Source organism: Ornithodoros turicata, chromosome 4, assembly GCF_037126465.1.
Source record: "Ornithodoros turicata isolate Travis chromosome 4, ASM3712646v1, whole genome shotgun sequence".
Taxonomy (NCBI): Eukaryota; Metazoa; Arthropoda; class Arachnida; order Ixodida; family Argasidae; genus Ornithodoros; species Ornithodoros turicata.
This window is the reverse complement of record NC_088204.1, coordinates 81,691,368-81,704,702: the sequence shown is the minus strand read 5'-3', so window position 1 is coordinate 81,704,702 and position 13,335 is coordinate 81,691,368. Positions and strand designations below refer to the sequence as shown.

At 47.3% G+C, this 13,335-nt stretch overlaps 1 long non-coding RNA gene and 1 other non-coding gene across 2 annotated transcripts in view; both read left to right on the top strand.

The window, feature by feature from the left end:
* The window catches only part of LOC135392123 (uncharacterized), a 163,905-nt gene extending 151,155 nt beyond the window's left edge, over positions 1–12,750 (top strand). Inside the window, exon 4 of the long non-coding RNA XR_010422167.1 lies at positions 12,520–12,750. This is a non-coding gene — a long non-coding RNA (uncharacterized LOC135392123). The remainder of the gene's footprint in view (positions 1–12,519) is intronic.
* Positions 997–1,069, top strand: Trnat-ggu (transfer RNA threonine (anticodon GGU)). Its single transcript has one exon. It is a non-coding gene; the product is annotated as a tRNA-Thr (tRNA).
* Positions 12,751–13,335: the final 585 nt, after the last annotated feature.

The window sequence follows — 13,335 nt, the reverse complement described above, 5'->3', positions numbered from 1 at the left end:
TTGTTTGTTTGTTTGTTTGTTCTCTTTTTTCTGGCTCTATTTTTTTCACCCACAAACGCGTTTTGGAGTAGCCAGTCTGACTGGGTCGGGACTAACCTCACCATATTTTCCTTTCTTTTTCAATCCAATTCAATCCACTCCAATCCAATCCAATCCAATCCAATCCAATCCTCATAAACGTTTGCGGGGGGCAAAACACCATGTACCTAGAATCGTTGGTACTCCGCAACACAGCACAAAGTAGCATACAGCAACTGTACCAGGCAAGGTGTCTCAAAGTACCTGCCAATTAAGTACATTGCATATCTACAATGCGCATATTTACACTCCATATTTAGTATGACATCATGATTCACGATTTGGTACGCCGGATACCTGCACATTGCTCTTCAACGTACTACGATATAGTGACATCAGTCGAAAAAGAACAGCGCGGAACACAGCAGTCAGGCATGGTGACCAATGTGGACCGTGGGCGGGCTTCAAAACTACGGCTTCCGTGACTGACGGCGGCTTCGCGTGTGCAAAGGTTGACTGCACCCTGCACACCGCGGGCGCTAGTATTGAGACACGCTATACTCACCGTCGGATCCAACGCAGAGCTAAGTAGAAACTTACTCGAGGAAGATGAAGTGCAGTGTTCCTATTCTGAAACAGCGATTCTAAAACACTCAGTCCAAAAGTTATGCACTTATGCTCCACTCACATCTTCCGCTATGATCAGGATGAGTGGCATATTCTTGTTCTATCAAACATGAGAGAACTGATGTTCTGAGGCTGGAACAACATAGAAAGGACAAATACATACAAAGCCCCAATTTCTACGTTGTTCCAGCCTCAGAACACCAGTTCTCTCATGTTCAACAGTTGCCGCTTGCGTCGATCCCGTCGTACAAATGTGTGTATGAGTGAGCAAAAATGTAAGAGGATGAGTGAGAGAGAATGGTTGGTTTGTCCCTTCAGATGACGCGTCCTTGGAAGTCGCTGGGGAGGTCTGTTAGCTTAGCTCAGTTGGTAGAGCCCTGGACTGGTAATCCAGAAGACGTGGGTTCGAGTCCTACAGCTGGCTAACCTTTTCAGTGACTTTCGTCTTTCATAAGTTCTATCAAGTTGGCTATACTTGTACTGTCCTCCGTCGCGCCTCTCCCGTATGTCATGGATTGTTTGCATGGTACTGTCGGTACAAAGAGCAATCTTCCTTAGGAGCGTTCCTATCCTGCCTTTTAGCGTGTTCCTATTTGTGTGAAGGAGTCTACCTCTATAGGTAGCTTCTCCAGCTTGATGACAATACACACCTAAGATATGCACGGTAAACGTGAAATACAGCTACTTGAGTCGATGTGAAGTTGCATGCCAAGTTTTACAGCAAAGGGGGTAAGATAGACTCGTAGGAAACCCGCACCGCGAGTACCGAGTGGGGATGGTGCGGTCAGCCTGCACGGGGGTGGTGGCTCGGTGCACCCAGGGAGGGAAAAGAGTGAGGGGAGAGATGATGGTGGCACAGGAGAGGGAGCGGTGTGCAGTCCCTCTTGCTCTGAGATTTGGGTAGTCCGAGAGAACGACCCACCACAGACAACAAGCGAGCACCCCTCAGTATAGCCTTCATTGGGATGCTCCCTGTCCCACGGTGACCGCCAGGATGATTGGCGAAGTTACCCCATGCCGCGAATACCGAAACACGTCCGGCTGTGTTCATGGCAGGGTACTCCACCAGTGAGGTGACCGCGGCAAATGTCACGTCCTCACGAGAACCAATAGGAATGTCCGAGGATTATGTCCCTATGAAATCAGAAGTCTGCTTAAGGGGGGGATACGTTTATTGAAAAAGAGGAAAAGGAAAAGTTAGCCACGCAGATAGCTGGTTTTCAAAAAAAAAAGAAAACGAAAACTGACCACAACAATGTGACGGTGCCTGAGAAAACGGAGGAGAGCGATGGTGGCGACGACCCACTGGTTGGGGTTGGATCTCGCCTACGACGACCACCGGTGGAAAAATAAATTTTTTTTTTCTCAAAATATGGCCTGTAGTACAATGCGCACGTGATGCTATGAACCACGAATATTGGTGTCACGACTCCTTTAACGACACCCAAGCCTCATGTCAAACCACTCCAGTGTACTGGAATAATTCGACATGCTACAAGGGCAGTAAGCCCTCTAATGCTACGCCAGGGCTTCTGACCTTGGCTGACTGTGTGGCACGCAAGGAAAACCTCCACGAAACGTTATTTCGAGTGGGATAAGCTTCCCATGAAGCCGTGAATCTGAGAGTGCTCGGGAAGTCCTCCTCAGAAGTGTCGGGTTTGACTTTAATCCAGATTTATGTCGGCATCGCTCAACGTGTCGAGCTGGGTAAACATGAAATGTGAGGGTCATGGAACGCTTCCAAGTGCGCTGCAGCGCGGATTAACGTTTTCTAGTTATAATAAAAAAAAAGCGCTCGTAGCAATGCAGGCACATACAACTTGATGCTTCGCTACATACTCTCAAAACGTGCGATGCCATAAACGGGGAGTTTTCGGGATGCCATCATCTTATAAGGTAATGAGGATACACACGTTTCGTTTGCAGAATTTTTGTAAGCCGCGATATTGGAAGACCGATGTTTCCTTCTTCTTTCTTTTTCTTCTCCTTCTCTTTCTTTTCCTTTTCCGTTTTTTTTTTTTTCTGTCCAGTTGTGGCATGCAATGAAAACATCTATATTATATGACTATCGCCATCGCCTTTAGAATGGAGCGGACCTAGCTGTCGTATACAAATGACGTTTTGCCTTTCGACATTTGGCTTAAAATACGAGGAAAAATTAACTTAACAAGCTACGAGGAAACTTGTCTGTGTCACTCAAGAATTAGGTCCCCGCTGCATAACACGATGATGATACGTGCTACGTTTGCATCCAAGCCATAGGCACGTACAGGCCCGCCTTGGGGCACGTACACAAAACGTCTCACGATGCACAAGACGAAAGAGATGCTATCGAGGATTCCACTTTCGTGTCTCTTTACTTTCGTGGGGTTTGTTGCAGTCCAAAAAGCTAAATACCGCTGCTGAACTGTGATAAAATTGTGTTTCTGCTTCGCTGAACCAAACAGAAAGCAGTCACGTTCTCGATGAGCACGAGTCGAAGACAGATCCAGCCAACTTGAAAGTTTTGTTTCCATTTTCTCCGTCTCCTTCACTCCTAAATGGCTCCAATTTAACGAAAAGCACGCTTAGCGTCTGGCAACAGCCATCTTGCTTGCAGACAACGATGACGGCTCGCTTTACGGTTTCTTGTTGTTGCGTTTTGCCGAGTTTATTTTCTTCGATCTCAAGAAGCATTGCTCTTCTCTGAACAATAATTCTTCAAAGTTGTGAAAGCGAAAGCTGCTTAGCTTGTTTACATTGAAGGAGCGGTCGTGCAGAAAGTGTTTTTGTTTTCCATGTGGCTGACAAACGTAGCGAGGACAGCCCTAACACTCGCACGCTCATGTATTGTGTACTTATCAAAACTGCCAGACTTTGAGACTTAAGGAGGGCGTGAAGAAAGAAATCCATTCATTCTCATCCACTGCTGTCTAAGCCGCTGTTGTCACTGCTGAGGCCACGAATATGTCGCGGTCCCAAATCGAAAGACTTCAATAAAACATTCATTTGGGCTTGTTGGTAACTATCATTGAACTTGTTGGTGAACCCTAAGCCTCACGCGCATATTTCTTTGAATGACGCAAATGATCGTGACCTTTGAGACGACGTATGATCTTGGTACTTTTCATAGTGCACTCGCAAGGTGTATTTACAACTGTTAGGATCACCTTTCCTCATTTAACCATGCTGAAATCGTACGTCTCGTGACAACAACGACAGCAACTTTATTGTGATGACGCTCATGATGATTGGGGAGTTTCATCGCAATGGGGCAGAGCATCGCAGGGGCGATGCTCTGCCCCATTGCTGGCGATAATCGGTAACGTATCGTAAAGGCAATTGAAACAATTAAATTATCGTTACCTAGTGGGCTTTACAGATCGAATCAATAGAATAGTATTTAAACAACAATAAATTATCCAAAAGTGATGATGACACTAAGTGAATATCTGCAGCATTCCTATCTATCGTTTTCGCTCAATCGCTCAATGATAAAGTTGTTCCGAATGACTGGCGGTTGTCAAATTCCTATTTTCAAACAAGGTAATAAATCATCTCCAGCTTAACTACCGCTCCACCTCACTAACCAGCGTTCCATCCGAGATTTTCGAACACTTATCATTTGTTTCGTCATATCTATAAACAAATTATTGCTTTCACAAGCACCAACAAAGCTTTCGCAAAGGGTGTTCCTGGTGACACACAACTAACGCCCTTCGCTGTGCATGACCGACAATTCAGTATAGACCGTAAGATCGGGACTTTTCAGAGGAGCCTTTGATTCTGTCAGTCGTCCTTTTACTAATGATCAAGCTGTCTAAACTTAATCTCCATAGCATGCACTTGGATGGACTCGTAGCCACTCGCTCACAAGCAACAGAAACAGACTACCCCTATACTCTCCATTCCTTCCAGTAATCTCTGGGGTCCCACAGGGCTCAGTATACTTAGTCCAGCTCTTTTCCTCATATTCATAAATGATTTGCCCAATTCAGTTACTTCGTCACTTCGCCTCTTTGCCGACGACTGTGTGCTATGGAGAACCATAATTTCGGCATCAAATCAAATTTCCCTTACCTCGACGCTATTAAAGTGGTTGAGAATCCACACGGATAGACCTTTGTCTCTGGCAGAGTCTGTTCGCCTTACTCCACGCACTCCGTACTCAAAGTCCCACCTCCTATTGTTTTTTATGCTACAGGGTTTTAAAAATCTCCCATTTTTGAGGCCCCCGCCGACCGTGGCGCCAAACGGTGACGGGCAGCTCCATGAAGTCGGCGGGAAGTGACGCCTTGACCGGTTGCTCTATGACTCTACGTCATAGCCCTTCCACTCATTTCACTTCGCCGCGCCGCTTCCCAGCGCTCGCCGCGGCCCTGTTTACAGCCGTCGTCATGAGAACGGGAACTCCACACTTCCGTGGCGCGCTCGGTACTACGTCATACCGAGATCGGGCGAGGAGGAGGCGAGCCAAGGGTGAAAGGATCTCCTCATATTCAAAGCGTCATAACTCCGTGGCGCGGAAGCGCAGCGTGAAAGGGTTTCGACGGAGATGTTTGGCACCAATAGATCTACATTTCAAACATCATTTTGTGTAATCTTTGGATTTGGATTCACAACCCCTTTAATTCGTTAATTCATGGTGCACTTCTCGGAAGCTTCGCCTTAACGTCCCTAGGTATGTGCATGTTTTCTGCTCACGTTCCAAGCAGTCGTATACTCAAAGTCATCAACTAAGCGGACATCGTATAGCCGGAAAGCTACAAGCCCTCAGGGGCTGCATCTTGCACTAACCTCACGTGGTCTAATCAAATCAGCACAAGGAGCAGTAACCCTAATCGTAAACTAGGCTCTCGAAAACGCCGTGTAATGGCATCTTCGACTGATGGCAGCCACCGATCGCTCAGAGCGTCCTGGAGCGTACGCTCTATCTTATTCTATCTTCGACTGGTCAAAACAAATCGACTCTGACAGCAGATTCAGCAGATGTTTCCTGCTTCCATCTTCGTATTGCCAACTGTAGGATGGAACAAGCGTAAGCTTGTCCACATCACGCTCCAAAAATAAAGCGCCGCCTGTGGCACGCAAAGGGATCATGGGAACTTCCTTCTTCTTCCAGCTCGGAGCGCTTTGGCTTAGAGCATTGCTGTACCACAAGACTTCCTCCTCTCGCATCGCCTCCCCTATTAGCTGTAGAGACGCTCGCGTCTTCCTCAAGATGGCGGAGAAAAGAATGATCGCCGGTGAATAAATGAACTTGCTTCATGCCTTCTTCCACGAGCCACCTCAAGCCTCATTGAGGCTTGTGCAGTGACGTCATGTTTGGTCACGTTGGAAAACATATTGCCGCACCGGAGTCACAGTAGGAGGGTGGGGGGATATGTATATTGAAGAAGAAGAAAAAAGGAAAGGGGGACACAGTAGGAGGGCATGCCGTGAGGTGTTGAGATATGCGTGCAATTACGAGAGGTGTAGATCGTAAAAACACGAACTGCTGCCTCATTCGGCCCGCAGTAAGACTCCTGTGACGTATCCTCATGTTCTCACGTGACTCCAAGGCGCGCAAAGGCTGCGCGTGACGTCATGTGCACAAGCCTTAGGCGCGTTTACATGAGCGCATACGTCGACTGAACGCAACAGTCGACTGATCGCAAAAATCGACTTGGGACGGTTTACATGGCAGGAAGCGATGCGCCTTAGTCCACCGGGCAATTCAGTCGACTCAGTCGATGACAGCGCCGCCAAGGCACTAAAGTGGTCACTTTGCAATCGCATACTGTTTTATCAGTTTGTGACTTCCTTTACTACGCCCATAAACATTAAACCCTTCTACCAACGGCCCAGTCGATGCCCAATGCTGCTGGCTTGAAACGCTTGCACCGGCGGGAACGTCAAGCGTGTCCGTCGCCATGTTTATTGTCTGTGTTGCGGGCGGAGCACGGCGGCAGATGCGATTGTGACGTAGCGGAAACCGTCGGCACAGTCGACTTGCCCGGTTTACATGGCAAAGGCGAGACGACTCCAGTCGTCTGATCTACCCCAACGTAGCGACTTATTTCTGCTGCGTCGACGTCCCCTTTAGGTCGATGTAGGCGGGTTTACATGGAGAGGGGAGATCGACCTATCTCGCCCAGTCGGCTTATGTCGCCTTCGTGCAAACGCCCCTAATGAGCCAAACATGACGTCACTGCAAACTCGCGCGTGGTGTCCCGTTGTCTTCGTTGTTTTCGTTCACGCCGCTCCTGTGATAGTACTTTTACCTCTTCCCCATTACGACATTGAATATTCTTCTCCGCAGTAGTTTTGCACCGCGAAATTGAGAAGTGCTGTTGACGTTTGACTTGCCGTTTGGAGCCCTCCGAAGGCCAACGCGTTACGTCACCCTGCATGGCGCGAACCACTGCGGTCGTAGCCGCTGTGTTACATTCCCGAAACAAAACAATAGTGAGTTTTAGTATACCGTTGATAAGGTTATCGTGTCTATCGGAACCAATCGTAGTCGCGCGTGACTCAGAATCTTATCCACTGATTGGATCCGGTTGATACGGTTCGACGCAAGCCACTTTATCAACGGCCTGCTGAAACTCTCTAATGGACGGAGATTGGGGATCAGATTACTCAGACACAGATGGAAAGATAGAGCTGTCACCTGCTTTCCTGAGATTCAGGAAACAGCGCTGGAATGATATGACTAATGCGCGGTGCCGTTGGCCGACCAGAGAAAGAAAGAAATAAGTACTTCCATCGACGCTAGGTGGGAGCCAGACTCTTCCAAATTTCAATGGTCGTTTTTATGATTCCACCTTCGTTTTCGAGTGAGATATTTCACAACTGCGTTCAGTACGTGTAAATGATTGTGGGAATATACCGCAAGCTTGAAATCCATTTGGTTGCTAAGTCTCCCTTTAACCCTGTTCGCTAATATGTGTTATTATGTCGCATTAGTTATTATGATTGTGTCATTGAAAATTGTTGCACTATACTTTTGTCACCCCATCCCCTGCATGTAACGCGGGGATGCTTCCGCGGGGTCCTTGAAATGTATGTTCGTAAATAGATGAATAAATAACATCCATCACACAAAAAGCGGTACAATCCCGCGCAAAAACACTGACACTTTGGGAGCTCGGTGGTTGTGCTTGTGTCTTTGTGTGCAATTTTGTGTTTGGCATTATTGCGCTTGCGCCGTCTGCCTTTTAATCAGATGCGGAAGCGTATGTTTTATCACTCGGGGAACCACCACGTATTGGTGTCATGTTTCGAATATGACGCTAAGTTTTGCTGCGTAATATACGTTTATTTGGGCTTGTGCTAGCCAAATGGAAATCCTACAAAACAGCTTCTTATAGGCGATACCTAGAGGGAGATTTGTTGGTGCAGCTGAAGGCGAACGTTGCACACAAACAAGCATCATTAATAAACGTACATCAATTAAGTTTTTTTTCTTCTAATTTTGGTATAGACAGGTCAAGTTTCCGAAAACTTTGTGAACCTCCGCGAATCTAACTAGAAATTCTAAAATTAGCGAGTGGCATGAACCTCTGGTTCACACAATGTACATGACATCGCGAATTGTCACGGATGAAGCAAATGGGGAATTCATACCACGCTTGAAAGCAATTCCCTTTCATCCCTCGAATACGTATACTCTGAAGCGCTGTCGTTCTCAGTGCACTCAACTAGGACCGTCGCATGCTGTTTAACTTCCCACGATAATTCGGCGTATATGAGCAACGTGCACCAGACCAGCACGATGCCTATAGCGTCCTCTAGACAGCAGGAACCTCTTCCTCGAAGAACTAACACGCTGTTCCTGTCTCTTTTCGGTATTTCTTGAGTTGTAGTCTAGGTTAGATTAGATAATCCTAGGTGTCGTACCCATGTCGTACACTTTGTCTGGATAAGCGTATCTTGCATCGTGCTAAGCCTAAAAGGCAAACACATCCCGACAGTGGAGAAGAATGTTGTCAGTCGAATTTTGCGATTGGTGTAAGTCGGCGCGAAACGTCAAAAGCAAAACGGTTTTCTTTGAACAGACCCATTTGATTTGCGTGAAGACACACAAAAAGAAGAAAGAAAGAACTTCTGGAGCCCAAAGCAAGACGCTAGTATGAAAAAAAAAAGATGTGTCCTCTTAGGGTCTGATACTTTTAAGCAGTACCGCTCTTTCTCTGTTGTAGATTGGGAATGTTCCCCCCTCCTCCACTCTCTGTCTCGGTCTGCTGTTCTACAGGGCGGTCCGTAAGATACAGATTGATCAAAAGGAATCGGAAAAGCTTTAGCCAGATTTTTCTTAATGCTGCCATAGCTAGCAGTTGCCGAAGAATACGGATCGATAGAAACCATGTTCAGGAAATCAGTGGTGCGACCGAATGGACAGCACCCCTTCGTCGGTGGTATATGTATAGGCTGCGCTGAAGACTGGAAGGTACAGGGTACGAACTCATTCACCGGCTGCACTGTCTGAATAGGCATTCGTAGGTACGGTTCCCAGCAGTTTGCATACTAACCACCCTGTCCCAAATTCCTTTCAGCTGTCACTTTCTCCTTCTGTGTCCATGCTGTACACAGTTCATGGCCACATTTGCTTCGCGGTGGGTAACACGGAATCACAAAAATGAGTGACACACACACACACACACACACACACAAATAGAGATACGATGATGAGATGGGGCTGATGCCGGCCAGCAGGCTGGGCGCTGCCCCGGTGTCACTTCTACGTGATGAGTGACGTAATGTATGATAACAATTATTAGGCAGGCTCTTGCATGGTGGTCTGTGGTTATAATGGAAACGGTATGCCACATTCAAAATAGCTTTGCTGATGTAGCTATTGAGATGGTGTGCTTTCCAGGAAACCGGAAGCCGAACATGTGAACCGCAGAAAATGGAACGCTGCAATGTTCCTGCTAGCGACCCCCTCTTAATCGAGGTTTATTTTTAAGACTTAATTTTATTAAGCCTTATTATATATATATATATATATATATATATTATTATTATATTATATTATATATATATATTATTATATTATATTATATATATATATATTATTAATTAATTAATCGAGGCTTAATTTTTTTTCAATTCAATTCAGTTAATGTTTATCTGTACTTTAGAGTTGTAAAAGCCTCATATCGTAATCCTTCGACTGTAATTACACTGGATGCACGACACCCTGTGCTTAAGTTTGTTAGTGGCCAGAATGATAATGACTGAGGCAGCAGTTCAGTAATCTCTGCTGAGGAAGCCGGTATCGGTGGGTTTTTTTTTCACCGTTTCAGACACTTTCCTTGGTAACAATTTCTGAACCGAATGTCAGGACGCAACACGTGCGAGACATATGTTTGTTTCTTTGTTTATTTGTAAGGAAAAAAAATAGAAATTGAACTCGTCTCTCGACTTGTTCTGCTACTCCTAACGTAAGTTCTCACCCCCACCCCACCCCCCAAAAATACTTCTTATGGGCTCTACTTGCAAGACATATGTCATTTCAAGGTAGCTTATGGTCTGATGATGATAAGGTCAGTCAGTATCAGGAACACACAGGCCACAGACTTCGCTTTCTCGGCTGTCCGAAGTATTTCACTGAGCGGCGCGTCCTCTAGCGGCAGCTTGAAGCCACCGGGACACCCTCACTCGCCCTTCCTCAATTGCTTTGGCCTTCGGTCAATCCTGCGCACCAGCTACGAGCTCTTCAAGCCCTCATCACCTTCTTAGCAGCAACGGGGCTCCTGCGTGAACTCCGAACATTCATCATCATTCACCATCTTCTTCCCCTCAAGCAATGGGATAGGGTGCCGCCCTAGCGGCGAAACATCCCACTACATCATTTACTACTTATTTGTTGTTGTTGTTTCTCGGCTATGTCAAAGGAAATTGGTGGAGAGGTCACCTTCGATAGATAAGTTGCGCCGGTGCCTAAGCCGTAGCAATGCAGCTTTTTCCGACAAAATATCCGCGGATTATATACGCGTGAAAGTACTGTAAAGATAACGTCATTAGTGGAGCACTCCCTTCCATAAAATTCGTGTTTTCGGCAGCTGCGGCATATTGTGCTACAAATAAATTTGCTAAATTTATTTATTTATTTGTCTATTTGTTTCAATCACACACGTGGACATGGTGGAAGTCAATGCTACACAGCTGCTCTAATAACATTAGCTCTTGCGAAGGCTCCACGACCGCATCTGACCTGTATAGCGCGCGCAAGAGAGGCCTCTGACATGCACTCCCTCTATAGGAACCCTCGACCACTTCAAAGGGTGTGCAAGTGTGAACAGTCCCGGTGGGAGTGACTTCAAACGCGCAGGCCTCATGCCATGCCACACAGTTGTACTGACACCACGGGAAGAGTCGCCTCGACGGCTCCCTTCCCCAACAGTTTTTTTCTCTCTAAATTTAATTGCGCAGTGATAATTCACCCCACGGCAAAAATAGTCGGCATGGGGGCTCCTGATAGTCGGCTTGGTTATTGAAACTGGGTTTGGAGCCTATCTTCACATCTCACTACCTTTGTCTAACAGAAGTGGAACAACAACAACAGCAACTAGGCGTGAACCGCATGGCACGAAAACCGGCCCAATTCTTTCCGAACCGAAATCGGGGGTGGGGGGTGGGTAGACGAGCGGGCTGCCTGCCTTGACTGGCGGCACGAAATCGGGACAGAACTTTTTTTGCGCCCTGGACAGTTTGAACCTGTCCTTTTTCAACCTGTCCATATCTGTACGCACCTCATAGCCACAGTCTCTTCGCGGTGCTAACACCGAATAAAAATTAAAAAAAGTAAAATAAAGTAACTTTTTTCGGCGACCGGAGTTTCGTGCCAAATTCGGTCGGACGGCCAAACTTCTGTTCCGAAATGGGAAGTATCGTAAAGCGAAGAAATAGCAAGCATCCAATTCAGCCGGAAGGAGAACCATAGCAACAATGACGTGTGAGCGGGTCGACTGTTGCCGCGTCAGCGACTTCTCATTGAGCTGTATGGCTGCTCTGGCTGAAAGGAAACGTGATTTGCCCCAAAGTCAGAAGTCTTCAGCCGAAGTTCGGCTTCCAGTTCGGTAGCATGCGGTGATGCACGGAAGAAAGTTCGGTCTTGATTTTGGTTCGGGCAGGATTCGGCTAGTTTTTTGTGCCACGCGGTTCATCATCGCGGAGATCGCTCTATACGGGTCTAACATGCAGCGTGAATTCGATCCTCTGTCTGGTTACGGTGGCGACTGAGTAACAGTATATTGACCGACACTTCGCTAAAACCACTACGGCAGCTTACACAAGGACCGTATTCATTGTATTGAGGCTGCACAAAGCTCGCGCCAGATAGAATCAGAAAACGAACATCTCTCTGTACGGGCAAGTACGGTATTGTGTGCGAGATCAACTAACGCTATTAGCATTCCTATTGATCGCCACCCGATACAACACTATACTACCACTATGGCAGCCCACGAAAGGAACCCCCATTCAATATATCGAGGCTCACAAAGCTCGTGCCCCTTAAAATTGCAAAAGAGGCCTCTAACTTTACGATGTCCCGCGAGACTCAAATGAACGGATGACTTCCGAAGCATAAAAGAGCTTGTCCGCCGAAAATGGAGGGAACATTTTGCTGCCGAAGCGCCGTCGCTCTCGTTTGCTCACAAAGAAACTACCGGATGGGGTTAAAGAAAAAGGTGGAGAGGGGGCGACACAATAAAGGTTCTTGTACCATGACGTCTATGGAGCAGAAAGCGTCGATGGAGTAAAGTAAAGCGCGACAATTTCTGAGGCTTGATAGGTTAACGGCAATGTCCCGTTTTCTGTCGTTGCTTATCTGGGTGCTTCTGCTGTTATTGATAAGATAAGTATGAAATCGCATGAGTCTAATGCAATCATTTTCTTTACTTACAGGGCATACGTGACACTTTCGGGTTCATCACACACGCCAGAGTGCAGAGGAAAAAATGAATTATACTTCTACGTCGTCCTAGTTTTCTATGAGGTACAAACCCTTGTATAGGGGAACCAGCTTGGTCCAGGGAAAAGGTTCGAATTTGGTGACAGCTGATTGGAAAACAGTTTACGCGTACAACGCGCGAAGCGCGCCAAACCTCGCCGGCCTCGAGACTGGGAGGTACCCGGGTTCGAATCCCGGTGCCGGCTGTGCTGTCTGGGGTTTTTCCTGTGTTTTCCTCAGACGCTTTCAGACATATGTCGGCACAGTTCCCTTAGAAGTCGGCCCAGGACGCACATTCCCCCAGGGCGTGAGTCGTGACGTTGCCCACATACGTGAGGCCGACAACGGCAAGCCCTATCATCACCACCACCACCACCACCTCGCCGGCCACTTCATCGTCCTTGCGATGGCCGCTACATAGACCCCCCGCTGCCATACCCCGCTGGACTGCCCGCTGGAATAGACCAAGTTCAGTTTTGGGGCACGGGCGCCGGTGAACTGGAGAGCTGGTGTCGTGCAGAAGCGGCTGATCAGGGGAGATGGAAGCTGTGGAAGACGCGACCGGGGGTTGATGACGTGAGCCGAGCAAGGACGGTAATTGGAGACCACCTCGTCGTCTGGTCTTGGGTGATCGATGTGCGGTCCAGTGTAAGGTGGCTCCAACGACTTCCGGAAGGTGTCCTTCCGGAGAAACAGGATTGGATGGGATTGGATTGCTGGTTGGCACAGATAACGATGATGAGGAGGGTTCGCGGGTGAAATATGGGCGG